Below are 13,813 nucleotides of genomic sequence, written 5' to 3' on the forward strand. Positions count from 1 at the left end.
CCTAGTCTTGTTAAACTATGCTTATTTACCTAAGTGCAGTGAGAATAATGATTTCATGCATACAGTTGGCCCTTGAACAACACTGTCTGAACTGTACAGGTTCACTTATGTTCAGGTTTTTAAAATAAATACAGTATAGTACTGTAAATGTATTTTTCTTCCTTATGATTTTCTTAATAACATTTTCATATATATACAGACACAAAATATGTGTTAATTGACTGTTTAAGTTATTGGTAAGGCTTTCTAGTCCATCAGTAGTTATGTTTTGGGGGGACCCAAAAGTTACACATGGAGTTTCAATTGTGTGGGAGTGGGAGTGCCCTTAACCCCTATGTTGTTAGAGAATCAACAGTATTCTCAAATATGATATTGCAGTTAAAGTTTGGTGATAGTTAAAGGGTTTTATTGACTCCATAAAATCCATCTTGGTTTCTTAAAATTGTCAGGTAATAAAGAATATCAGGTGAGAGTTTTAAAAGCCTCTTTGGGCTAGGAAGCCAATTCAAGGACTTGCTCAGTTGTGTCTTGTTACAATGGATTCTTACTGAACTTACAAAAATTAATATATCATCATGAAACACTAGAAATGTTTAATAAGAGTTTTGAATACTGTAGGGATCAGAGAGTGAGTAAAAATATCCACTTTTTATTTATAAGAGAATAATTTACCAAATTGCTATAAGTTATGAGGAGCTTAAAACAAAAGAGAAAAGTGGTTATTTAAATATGGAAAACAAAACATTGAAGAACCAGCAATGTTTCAAGCAGTCATAAAAATTATAATCATAGAGGCACCTTGGGTGGCTTAGTCAGTTAAGCTTCTGACTTTTGATTTTGGCTCAGATCTCATGGTTCATGAGTTCAAGCCTTGTGTTGGGCTTTGTGCTGGACTTAGAGCCTGTTTAAGACTCTCTCTCTCTCTCTCTCTCAGTCCCCCTCTGTCCCTCTCCTGCTCACACACTCTCTGTCAAAAAAAAATTATAATGATAGTCATCAGTTAGTTTAGTCCCATGTAATTAATTCTTGATTAATATTTGATATTCAGTTAGCAGTATTATGAACCTATGTATTAGTGTTCTGAAAAAAATGTTACCTTGCTCAGTAGTATGATCTTAAATATATAAGAAATCTGTACTTGTCAAAATCCTTTCCAGGAATCTTTTTAGAGGAAGCACTTGTGTAAAAACATCAGAGTAAAACAGTATCTGGTTAGAATATGATGAAATTACAAGGAAGTGCCCTCATTTCTGTGGCATACGTTTTAAGACAACTACAATGATGACTGATAACATTGCACCCAGACATATAAGATTTCTAAAAATTCCATACAATTTCTGGAATACTTACATAAATAACATATATCCATACAAATATATCCTAAAGAATGTTTAGGATCACTTCTTATTTGACAATTTTTCTTGTGTATTTTAACATACCAAATAAATCTAGTCAGGTTAACATCTCTTTTTTATAAAGTTAGAGAAAATTATTTTGAGATGTTCCAGGGACCCTTTGTTGCCTCAAGGTCAAAAAGTCATTTAGAATTTAATTATGGAAAGTTTGTGAAAAAAATTCAAAAGGTTTGAATACTGTTGTTTATTTAGTAAATCAAAATGACAAAGACTTCTAAGGCAAATACAGCAAGTTACCATTTTGTGAAAAACCTTGAGAAAGAACTGAATCTTCTCCTAAGTAATAAAAGACGTGATATTGACAACATGAAGCAAAGAAAATTATTTTGATAAAACACAAATTACCCAAAAGGTAAAGGAAAACTTTTCATAATCTCTTACCAAGAGCAGAACGATAGTCCAAGAAAATGTTTTCCTTTTAACAAGTAAAAGAGAATTACATTTTAATTTTGCATAGGCATACTATTGATATTAAAGCTCATTAAAAAAACTTTATAAATTCATTATATTTTAGCCAACTTGACCACTTAAGAGTTTCTGCCTCTCTATTTTCTATATCCATGTAGTTTTTTTTTTCTTCTTTCTCATTCTGAATAACTAATAATTCTGCTTTGGACAAAATCACTCTTTTCCTTCAGAAATGTATTTTCATATTTCATACATTTTCCTACCAAAAAAAAAAATCCTTTATCCCCTGCATACAAAGTTATTTCTCTTATTGCTAGTAGTTTCAATTCCATATAATGATTAGGATTCTTAACCCTTAGAGAACTTAATTTCTAGTGAAAACTAAGTAAGCAATTGTAGACTGTCTGTTACAGCAGCATTCAGTAGATTCGCAAATTTGTGACTACATTTCATAATTCCTGGAAATATGTCCTTTCTCATAAGAAAATTTTCAATGTGGCACAAAACATGTTTATTAATAAACCCAAACATTCTAGCTTCTCTGTAATAAGAAGGTAAAAGTAGATAAACCTATGTTTAGCAAACAATATATTAGAATTCTATCTTATTTGGAAATTGTTGGAAGGATAGTTTCATGTATGCAGTCCCACAATCCCCACTTAGCCACACAAGAATGGGCATTGGGTCCAGAATACTTTCCTACCAGTCAAGATAGAGCCCACTCGACCTGTGTCAGCACTTTCACCTTGTGACACCTTATCTCACCTTGTTTAACTCTCTGAGTATCCTTTGTTTCTTTTTGTTAGTTTGTTTTTTAATTTATTTTTGAGAGGGAAAGTGAGCGGGGAGTGGGGGAGGGACAGAGAGAGAGGGGGCAAAGGATGCAAAGCAGGCTCTGTGCTGACAGCAGAGAGCATGATGAGGGTTTGAACTCATGATCCCTGAAATCATGACCTGAACCAAAGTTGGATGCTCAATCCACTGAACCACCCAGGTGCCCCGACTCCTTTGTTTCTTTTTAAAGTATATGCATCATGTGGCATCTGAGCAACCCACTGTTATATCTGCCCTCCATTAGGAGAGGATGGGTTTCTCCACTGAAGGAAGAAAGGGATGTGGCAGGTCAATTGAACTGTTTTGGCTGTTGAGAAAGACTACTGGCCAACAGGGACCAATAACTGCTACAGAAGACATTTTTTTAATGTTAATGTTAAATGTAAAACATTTTTCCATCCATTGTTTATGTTGTGTTTTTCTTGGGTATTCTGCTACCAAGATGCAATGGGAAGATGGATTAAGAATACTTCCCTGAGAATGGCAGCCAGTGAATGACATTTTATTCCATTGGGATTGGTGAAAGGAGTAGGTGGGCTTCGAATTCCTTCTAGAGACCTATGTTTGTTTTGGTAAAAACTCGATTTGTAAGACAAGAACTGTTGTTTTTACTTCCTCAAATAGGTTGCATTCTAAATGATATCAAGGGGATGACCAACTACATTATCTGCTATTTTTTTTTTTTTTTTTACATATCAGGGAGATTTCCAACTAAGGTGGAAATCAAACAATTATGATGTTATAGATTTAGAGCTATGTGGTTTTGGAATGCTATAAGAAATTATTTCATAAAGACTTTACAAAGGTTTCTTTACCCTTGGGTACATACTTCCATTTTATCCTAGGAAAGAACATAAAATTTTTACTATCAGATTTTGAATATTAGTCTCTAATTTGTCCAGTTTTTGAACTGGAGCTCCTTTTATTTTTTATTTATTTTATTTTATTTTTTATTTTAAAAAATTTGTACCCAAATTATGCAACAATGATTTCAGGAGTAGATTCCTTAGTGCCCCTTACCCATTTAGCACACTCCCCCTCCCACAATCCCCTCCAGTAACCCTCAGTTTGTTCTCCATATTTATGAGTCTCTTCTGTTTTGTCCTCCTCCCTGTTTTTATATTACTTTTGTTTTCCTTCCCTTGTGTTTATCTGTTTTGTCACTTAGAGTCCTCATATGAGTGAAGTCATATGATTTTTGTCTGTCTCTGACTGACTAATTTTACTTAGCATAATACCCTCCAGTTCCATCACATAGTTGCAAATGGCAAGATTTCATTCTTTTTGATTTCCAAGTAATACTACATTGTGTGTGTGTGTGTGTGTGTGTATATACCACATTATATATATATATATATATATATATATATATATACCACTATATATATATATATATATATATATATATATATATATACCACATTTTATTTAACCATTCATCCATTGATGGACATTTGGGCTCTTTCCATACTTTGGCTACTGCTGATAGTGCTACTATAAACATGGGGGTGCATGTGTCCCTTCAAAACAGCACACCTGTATCCCGTGGATAAATGCCTAGTAGTGTAATTTCTGGATCATAGGGTAGTTTTATTTTTGGTTTTTTGAGGAACCTCCATACTGTTTTCCAGAGTGGCTGCACCAGTTTGCATTGCCACCAACAATGCAAAAGAGATCCTCTTTCTCATCCTCGCCAACATCTGTTGTTGCCTGAATTGTTAATGTTAGCCATTCTGACAGGTGTAAGGCTGCATCTCATTGTGGTTTTGATTTGTATTTCCCTGATGACAAGTGATGTTGAGCATTTTTTCATGTGTTGGTAGGCCATCTGGATGTCTTCTTTGGAGAAGTGTCTGTTCATGTCTTTTGCCCATTTCTTCACTGGATTATTTGTTTTTTGGGTGTTGAGTTTGGTAAGTTCTTTGTAGATTTTGGATACTAACCCTTTATCTGATGTGTCATTTGCAAATATCTTCTCCCATTCTGTCGGTTGCCTTTTAGTTTTGCTGATTGTTTCCTTTGCTGTGCAGAAGATTTTATTTTGATGAGGCCCCAGTAGTTCATTTTTGCTTTTGTTTTCCTTGCCTCCAGAGATGTGTTGAGTAAGAAGTTGCTGCGACCAAATCAAAGAGGTTTTTGCCTGCTTTCTCCTCGAGGCTTTTGATGACTTCCTGTCTTACATTGAGGTCTTTTATCCATTTTGAGTTTATTTTTGTGTGTGGTGTAAGAAAGTGGTCCATGTTCATTCTCCTGCATGTCATCATCCAGTTTTCCCAGCACCACTTGCTGAAGAGACTGTCTTTATGCCATTGGATATTCTTTCCTGCTTTGTCAAAGATTAGTTGGCCATACGTTTGTGGGTACATTTCTGGATTTCTATTCTGTTCCATTGATCTGAGTGTCTGTTCTTGTGCCAGTACCATACTGTCTTGATGATTATAGCTTTGTAGTATAGCTTGAAGTCTGAAATTGTGATGCCTCTTGCTTTGGTTTTCTTTTTCAAGATCATTTTGGCTATTCGGTGTCTTTTCTGGTTCCATACAAATTTTAGGATTATTTGTTCTAGCTGTGTGAAGAATGCTGGTGTTACTTTGATAGGGATTGCATTGAATATGTAGATTTCTTTGGGTAGTATTGAGATTTTAACAATATTTGTTCTTCCTATCCAGGAGCATGGAATATTTTTCCATTTTCTTGTGTCTTCTTCAATTTCTTTTGTAAGCTTTCTATAGTTTTCAGTGTATAGATTTTTCATCTCTTTGGTTAGATTTATTCCTAGGTATTGTTAAGAGCTTAAACTATAAAACTCTTAGAGTAACATATAGGATTCAATATTCATAACCTTGGGTTGGGCATTTAAAATTAGATATAACACTAAAGCAAAGGCAACAAAGAAAATTAAAAATGAGACTTCAACAAAACTGAAAACTTTTATGTTACAATGGACACCATCAAGGGTTTGAAAAGATTAAAAAGAGAATGGGGAAAAATATCAACAAATCATACCTAATAAAAGATTTCTGAAATATAATTCAATGATAATTTGCTGCTAAACATTAGTAGCAAATCAAGACACTTTCTATGAAGGAAGGAAGATGAGCCATGGAGTAGAAGGCAGAGAGTGCTCAAAAACTAAAGGCCTCAAGCGAATCTGGCACAGCTCAGATCAAGGAAAGATGAATGAGTGATAGGTGAGTTTACAGGGATTTCAGCTCCCTAGATTTAAGTTATTACCACCAGTGTAGACCACTTCTGTTGGCCCTTTATATAATGAGCACTTTTTATTTAATTTTGCTTAAAATATACAATTTTAAAAATGGGCAAATATTTGAATATGCCTTTCTCCAAACTAGGTATACAAATGGCCAATAAGCATAGGAAAAGATGATAATCATAATTAGTTGTTAGAGAAATGCAAATCAAAACCACAATGAGATTCCAGTCACATGTGGTAGGATGGTTAAAATTAAAAAGACAGATCATGACAAATTTTGAAAAGGAAATGGGGAAATTGGAACCCCCATGTGTTGCTTTGGGGAATTTAAAATGGTGCATTTATTTTGGAAAACAGTTTGGTAGCTCCTCAAAATGTTAAAGATTGGGTTACTGTATGACCCCGCAGCTCAATTCCTAGATATATACCCAAGGGAAATAAAAGCATATTTCCACAAAAAATCTTCTACACAAATATTTATAGCAACATTATTATAGCCCCAAAGGAAAAAAAGTCCACCCACTGATCAATGGATAAATAACATGTGGCATATCCGTACTAAGAGTAAAAGTACTGATTCTCCATGCCAGAAAGCAATGCTCCTGCACCACCTGGGTGTCCTACCACTCAACTCAATTCAGACACTTTAGAGATAACAGAAGATCCCACAGGTTAAGTCTCGGATCACAAAGATGCCAATTACAATTCCAGGTGGTCACCTGTGCTTTTGACCAAGTTGCTATAGATTGGAAGTTTCAATGACCACCCCCCCTCCTTGGATTCAATTAACTTGCTAAAGCAGCTTAGTGAACTCATAGAAACATTTTACTTACTAGATTATAAGTTTATTTTAAAAGGATGTAACTGAGAAACAGCCAAATGGAAGAGATGCACACAGAAAGACATATGGAAAGGGTACAAACCTCCCATGCTCACTCATGTGCACTATTCTCCCTAAATGCTCACATGTTCACTGACCAGTCCTTTAAATTTTTTTAATTATTTTTATATTTTTTAATGAAATTTATTGTCAAATTGGTTTCCATACAACACCCAAGGCTCATCCCAACAGGCGCCCTCCTCAATGCCCATCACCCACTTTCCCTTCCCTCCCACCCCCCATCAACCCTCAGTTTATTCTGTTTTTAAGAATCTCTTATGGTTTCCCTCCCTCCCTCTCTAACTTTTTTTTTCCTTCCCCTCTCCCATGGTCTTCTGTTAAGTTTCTCAGGGCCCACATAAGAATGAAAACATATGGTATCTGTCTTTCTCTGTATGACTTATTTCACTTAGCATAACACTCTCCAGTTCCATCCATGTTGCTACAAAAAGGCCCTATTTCATTCTTTCTCATTGCCAAGTAGTATTCCATTATGTATATAAACCACAACTTCTTCATCCATTCATCGGTTGATGGGCATTTAGGCTCTTTCCATAATTTGGCTATTGTTGAAAGTGCTGCTATAAACATTGGGGTACAAGTGCCCCTATGCACCAGCATTCCTGTTAATGGAGGCTTCATTACATAGGCATTATTGATGGAATCATTGGCAGTTTAACTCAGTCTCTGTCCCCACTTCAGCCCCACTCATTCTCTGGCCCCACTTTACTACCTGGAGGTCAGGGAGGTGAGACTCAAAGTTCGAAGCCTACAATTTTGTGGTTCATTCTCCCAGCAGCCATCCTGAGATGCTTTCCAAAAGTCCACTCACTAACATAACAAAAGACATATTTATTGCTCTCCCAGTTTAGGAAAGTCCAAGGATTTTAGGAGCTCTGTGCCTGAAATGGGCACAAAGACCTGTTTCTTATTAGAAATCACAATATTATACATGCAATGAAATACTATCTGGCAAGGAAAAGGAATACATGCTACAACATGGATGAACCTTGAAAATACAGGTGAAAGAAGCCGGTCATAAAAGAACACATATTGTATGAATTTGTTTACATGAATTGTGCGCAGTAAACAAATCCATAAAGAACAAAAAGTAGATTAGTGGTTTTCCTGGGCTAGAGAGAGAGGGATTAAGAGGATATTTGCTAATGGGTTCAGAATTTCCATTACCTCAAAGGGTGATGAGCCTTTGCACTATCTTAACCATTAAATAGTGGTGATAGTTGCACAACTCTTCATCCTAAAACACATTAAAATGTACACTTTAAAAGGATGAATTTTTGGCTTATGAATACAGTTGTCATTTAAAAACACTGATTTCTATTCCTGGCACTGAAATTCAACTTAAAATAAAGCCAGGGAACACCCAAAAAATACCTCATGACTTGAGGCCAGAGTCTGTCCAATGATCACCGTTTTGTATCTTCTGGTAGATGATTGATTATGCTTGTGGTCTGAATCTTAGAAACAGGTTTCTCCTAGGTGGCCTGTCCTAGACTCTAAAATCTACAAAGACAGGTACCAAGTCTTTTATATTTTCCAGGCTGTGTTTAGCACCTAGTGTACTGATAGCACACAGAAAGCAGTCATATATATGTATTAAATAAATGATTCATCTCTCCCTCACCCTGTGCTGACCAGTAGCAATCAGAGACATTTATCATGCAGGTCACACGGTACAAGTAATAGGTAGTTTAAAATCCAAAGTCCTTTGGTGATCCTTAGACCAAGACAGGAGGAATGAGTCATAGATGAATTTACAGTGTCTTTTGGACCCTACATTTGAACTAGCCCTGCCAACCTAGGCCATTTCCATTAGCCCTTTACATAATTAGCACTTTTTGCTTAATTTTGCTTTAAATATGCATATAAAGGCTGTTGCTTTGTGCTATGCAACGAAGGGAACTTATTTTTCCCCTAGGCATAAAATAATACCTGTTCATCCTCCCTGGGAAGGAGCAATTTAACATCAATAGGAAAGCCCTTTTAATATCTGGTGCTGAGTTTTATTTAACCACCAATTAAGTTGCCATTTTATACTGCCAACAATATTTTCAATCTCTCTAATTCTTGAACAAAGTCAAAGTGGGAAAAATTATAAATCTGACTCATTCAAGACACCATTTGATATAATTATTATATTTTATCAGTGCCCATAATGCAAATAAAGAAGGGCACATTTTTTCCTTCAATAAAAGTGGTGCCTGGCAATAAATCTGTAGTTACTTACTACATTAAAGAAAATGCAAGGAGGGTAAAACAGAAGGAAGACATGGCAATGTGGGAGGCTAAATGGGTGTCTGTAGCCCTGGAGCTTACAGACATTTGGAGGAGGGGACATCCACCACTTACTTTCTCAGAACCTTCTGCATCTTCAGAGTGTTCTGTGGGGAAGGCCTGTCTTGGGTGTGCTGCACTACCTCTCACAGCTGCTCATCTAAGCATCTGCTACACATGATGCTCAGATTTCCTCCTCGCTTACCCTGTTCTAATTCAGCCCCTATTCCTGTGTCCCAGTTTTCCCAAAGCACTCCTGGATGACAGATCTATGTCTTCCTTCAGTAAAGCCATCATATTTTCAAAAGGAACTCTGTCATCCCTGATCAATAGGTGACAGTGGATTTCAGCACTTGATGCCAATGGGATTTTAAGGGCACATCTGGAAAAGGAAATGTGATTAATTAGCACTGTCTGGGGTGGTGGGGTGGGGAGAATGTTACATATTCACCATCTCTGATGCAGTCCAGCCCTTTTATTTAAAGCTGAATGTATTTTAAACAGATAGGGGCCCCTCACATACCCTACAGCAGTCACAGTGCTACCCGTGGGTTTGCAGACTGCTTTTCAAGCCTCCAGACTGCTCCTCAAAGACTGAAAGCACACTCCCACCCCAATATGTTGTCCCTGATGATCCTCCTGTCTCTCCTTCCTTGTTCAGGTATTAGTTTTCAGTTCGTTCCCTGCAGACTTGATTTAAAACAACATGATTTCCTCTTCCCTGCTTACTTCTTCTCCATAGTACTTATCATCAGTGGATCTACCACATAGACTTGATGATGTGATGATCTGTCTTCCTATCCAGTGTGCCAAAAATTTGAAAGCAGAGGTATCTGTGTGCTTTCTTGTGCCGTTTCTATAGTACAGAATACGTCTGCACAGAATGATCCTTCACAAATAGATGTTTGTTTGTTTTTTTCCAATATATGAAATTTATTGTCAAATTGGTTTCCATGCAACACCCAGTGCTCATCCCAAAAGGTGCCCTCCACAAATTAGATGTTTGAATAAAATAATGAAATGACTATTAAACTATCTTCCCTGTATGAAGATACCTTTAATTTTTTTTTCTTATTTGGGGTCTATTTTCTTTCTTTGGGGTTCCTTTCCTTCTGTTTTTCTGACTTCTTGGGCTTTACTTATTCTGTTATATCAGGCACAATAACTGAATTGTCAAAATGTTTCCTATCCATATTCCCAACGAGTACAGGTAGGACACATTATAAAATGCCCTTGATTGGAATTTGTCTGATGCTTTTGCCATAGTTGGACTAAAGTTACAAGTTTTGCGGAGAAAGAGCACAGAATTATGTCACATCATATCAAATGTCTATCCGGTCAACATGACTGCTGGTGTTAACCTTGACCACTGGGCTGAAAAGGTGTTTGCTAGGTTTTTCCACTCTAAAGTTACTGTTTCCTCCCTTTTTGCATACTGGAGTCTTTATTAGGAGTCCACTATTCACAGCCTAGATTTAAAAGGGGGAGAATGATACTCTGCATACTTGAGGAGAAAGAGCTACATACAATTTTTCAGAAATTTTCTGCACAGGGTATTGGTCACTCCTCCATATTTATTCAATAACTTATTTATATGGGTATGGACTCATGGATATTTATTTTATACTTTGGGCTAAAATCTTATAGTACATTATTTATTAAGATACTCAAATATTTCAGCTTTGGCCATTGGTAGTTCTTTCAATTGACTCCTGGTGCCCCTTTGACATACCCATCAATGTGAATTTACATTTTTTGAGTACTTTCTTAACTTGTGGCACTACAAGTTGTTTCAGGCATATTTTGCATATTCCCTGCTTCAGCCCTAAAATCAGTCATTTATCTGAAGAGTTCTATTTTCTTATAGTAGAGAATAGTACAATAAATATCTGGACACTGAATGTGCTCATACTTATGCAGTGTGGTTGCTTCTAGGTACTCTCAGCTGACAAAGCAAGGGAATATATGTGCATATGCTATTTCATGTATCTACATATATCTATAAATATTTGAGTTTCACACATATGAACCAAAACAAGCTAAATATAAGGTGACACTGATATATTCAACTCCAGTCAAGTACCGCACTGATTATTTTAGCTCATTGCTTATTTGTAACCTTCACATCAACAGTGAGAAAACTAGCTCTCACCTCTGTTACTCATTTACTTTGATTTTAGTACACATGGTAAAATGGTTCTGTTCTCAATTTTCAGTGTCTGTGTGCTTCCAACGCTCTAGACACCAGCTAGGTATCATATAATTCAACTATCTACCCAGAGATAGCCTCATATCCCTCAGGTTAAGGGCTTAGTCCTACACGACGATCGTCTGTTTGACTTCAGACACCAAATGCAAGTCCAGGTTGTCACAGCTGGACCCCAACAGCTATAGATTGGAGGTGCCAACAAACCCCTCCTTGCGTTTGATTAAATTGTTAGAGCACGCTACAGAACTCAGAGAAACATTGTAATTGGTAGGTGGCTGGTTTATTATAAAAGAATATGACTCAGAAACATACAAATGGGAGAGATGCATAGAGCAAGGTATGTGGAAAGGCATGTAGCTTCCATGTCCTCTCCTGGCACCACTCTCAGAATCTCCACATGTTCACCAACCCAGAAGCTCTATGAACATTGTCCTTTTGGTTTATATGAAGGCTTCATTACCTGTGTATGTTGATTAAATCATTGGTCATTGGTGAATGAACTTAATCTCCAACTCCTCCCCCCTGCTGGGAGGTCCTGGGAAGTCAAGCATGGGACTAACTGTTCCAACCCTCTAATCACATGGTAGATTCCAAAAATGGGCACAAAGACCAAATATTTATCATAATGTTTCTTATCATAAACCACAATATGGTTAGAGGTTTCACCACAATGTGGTAGAAGTTTCAGAATTTTTAACCTGTAGCCCAGGGGGAATCAACTTTGCCAATTAGAGTAGGGTGCTTTATTTACTGTTCTTTTTACCTTTGATATTATAATGGCCACTTATTCCTAAGTTACTTAGGTCAACACTTTTTCTAAAACTCCCTTCAGTGAGAATGTATCATAGATTTGTAATACAATTAGATTCTCTAGCCAGTGTCTGTATTCTGTCCTGGGACACCCCAACCTCCTAAATTAATTTTAAATATTTGTATACAATAAGGTGCATTTTCTGTGTTGTAAGTTCTATGGGCTTTGGCAAACATATATTGTCATGTATTTACCCTCATGGTATCATGCAGCATCATACACTATTGTACTGTATGGTATCATACAGATACTATGCAGATATGTGGATTTTAAGTATTTTCTCTGAGGAGTTACTTGTCTTTCTTTAGCATCATTTTTTTTTTTTTTGCAGAGCATTAGATTTTAATTTTAATAAAGTACAGCCTACCTATTTATTATTTCATGGATCATGCTCTTAAGAGTTTTATCTAAAAAGCTTATTACCAAACCCAAAGTCACATAGATTTTCCCCAGGTTTTATTCAAGACATTTTATACTTTCACATTTTACCTTTAGGTCTATAATCCATTTTGCTTTTATTTTTGCATAAGATTTCAGGTGTAGGCTTATTTTATTGGTATTTCTAGTTTTCTCTACATAGATTCCATGTATATTTCGCTAGATTTACACATCAGTCTCTTTTCCTTTCTCCATTCCTCCCTCCATCCCTCTCTCTCTCCCCTTTTTCTTCTTTCTTTCTTTCTTTCTTTCTTTCTTTCTTTCTTTCTTCTCTTTCTCTCTTTGCTTTCTTTCTTTCTTGGGACTATTGTAAAAGATACTGTTTCCTTGATTTCAAATTCCAATAGTTTAATACTGGTATATGGGAAAGCTATTACATTTTGTACATTGACCTTGTATCCTACAATTTTTCTATACTTACTTACTACTTTTGGGAGTTTTTTGTAGATTCCCTGTGGTTTTCTACATGGACGATAATGTCATCAGGAAAAAAAAATTGCTGATTTGTTTCTTCCTTTTCAAACTGTTCTCCCCTTATTTCTTTTTCTTGGCTTATTACCTGTACAGGACTTCTAAGACAATGTTGAATTGGTGTGGTGAGAGAGGACATTGCTGTCTTTTCATTGTCTTATTTAGAAAATTGTTCAGTTGCTCATTTTTAACTATGATGTTAGCTATATGTTTTATTTTGTTGTTTGTTTATTATTTATTTATTTATTTATTTATTTATTATTTGGTGTCTATGTTTTTATATTTATTTTTTAAATATTTAAATAAGAAATTTATTGTCAAATTGGTTTCCATACAACACCCAGTGCTCATCCCAACAGGTGCCCTCCTCAATACCCATCACCCACTCTCCCCTCCCTCCAACCCCCCATCAACTCTCAGTTTGTTCTCAGTTTTTAAGGGTCTCTTATGTTTTGGCTCCCTCCCTCTCTAACTTTCTAACTTCTTTTTTTCGCCTCCCCCATGGTATTCTGTTAAGTTACTTAGGATCCACATAAGAATGAAAACATATAGTATCTGTCTTTCTCTGTATGACTTATTTCACTTAGCATAACACTTTCCAGTTCCATCCATGTTGCTACAAAAGGCCATATTTCATTCTTTCTCATTGCCACAAAGTATTCCATTGTGTATATAAACCACAATTTCTTTATCCATTCATCAGTTGATGGACATTTAGGCTCTTTCCATAATTTGGCTATTGTTGAGAGTGCTGCTATAAACATTGGAGTACAAGTGCCCCTATGCATCAGCACTCCTGTATCCCTTGGGTAGATTCCTAGCAGTGCTACTGCTGGGT

At 36.2% G+C, this 13,813-nt stretch overlaps 1 long non-coding RNA gene across 3 annotated transcripts in view; it reads left to right on the top strand.

Moving 5' to 3' along the window:
* Positions 1-13,813, top strand: part of LOC123598745 — a 40,949-nt gene that overhangs the window by 12,979 nt on the left and 14,157 nt on the right. The window lies entirely within an intron of this gene.

The sequence above is a fragment of the Leopardus geoffroyi genome, chromosome C1, assembly GCF_018350155.1.
Source record: "Leopardus geoffroyi isolate Oge1 chromosome C1, O.geoffroyi_Oge1_pat1.0, whole genome shotgun sequence".
Taxonomy (NCBI): domain Eukaryota; kingdom Metazoa; phylum Chordata; class Mammalia; order Carnivora; family Felidae; genus Leopardus; species Leopardus geoffroyi.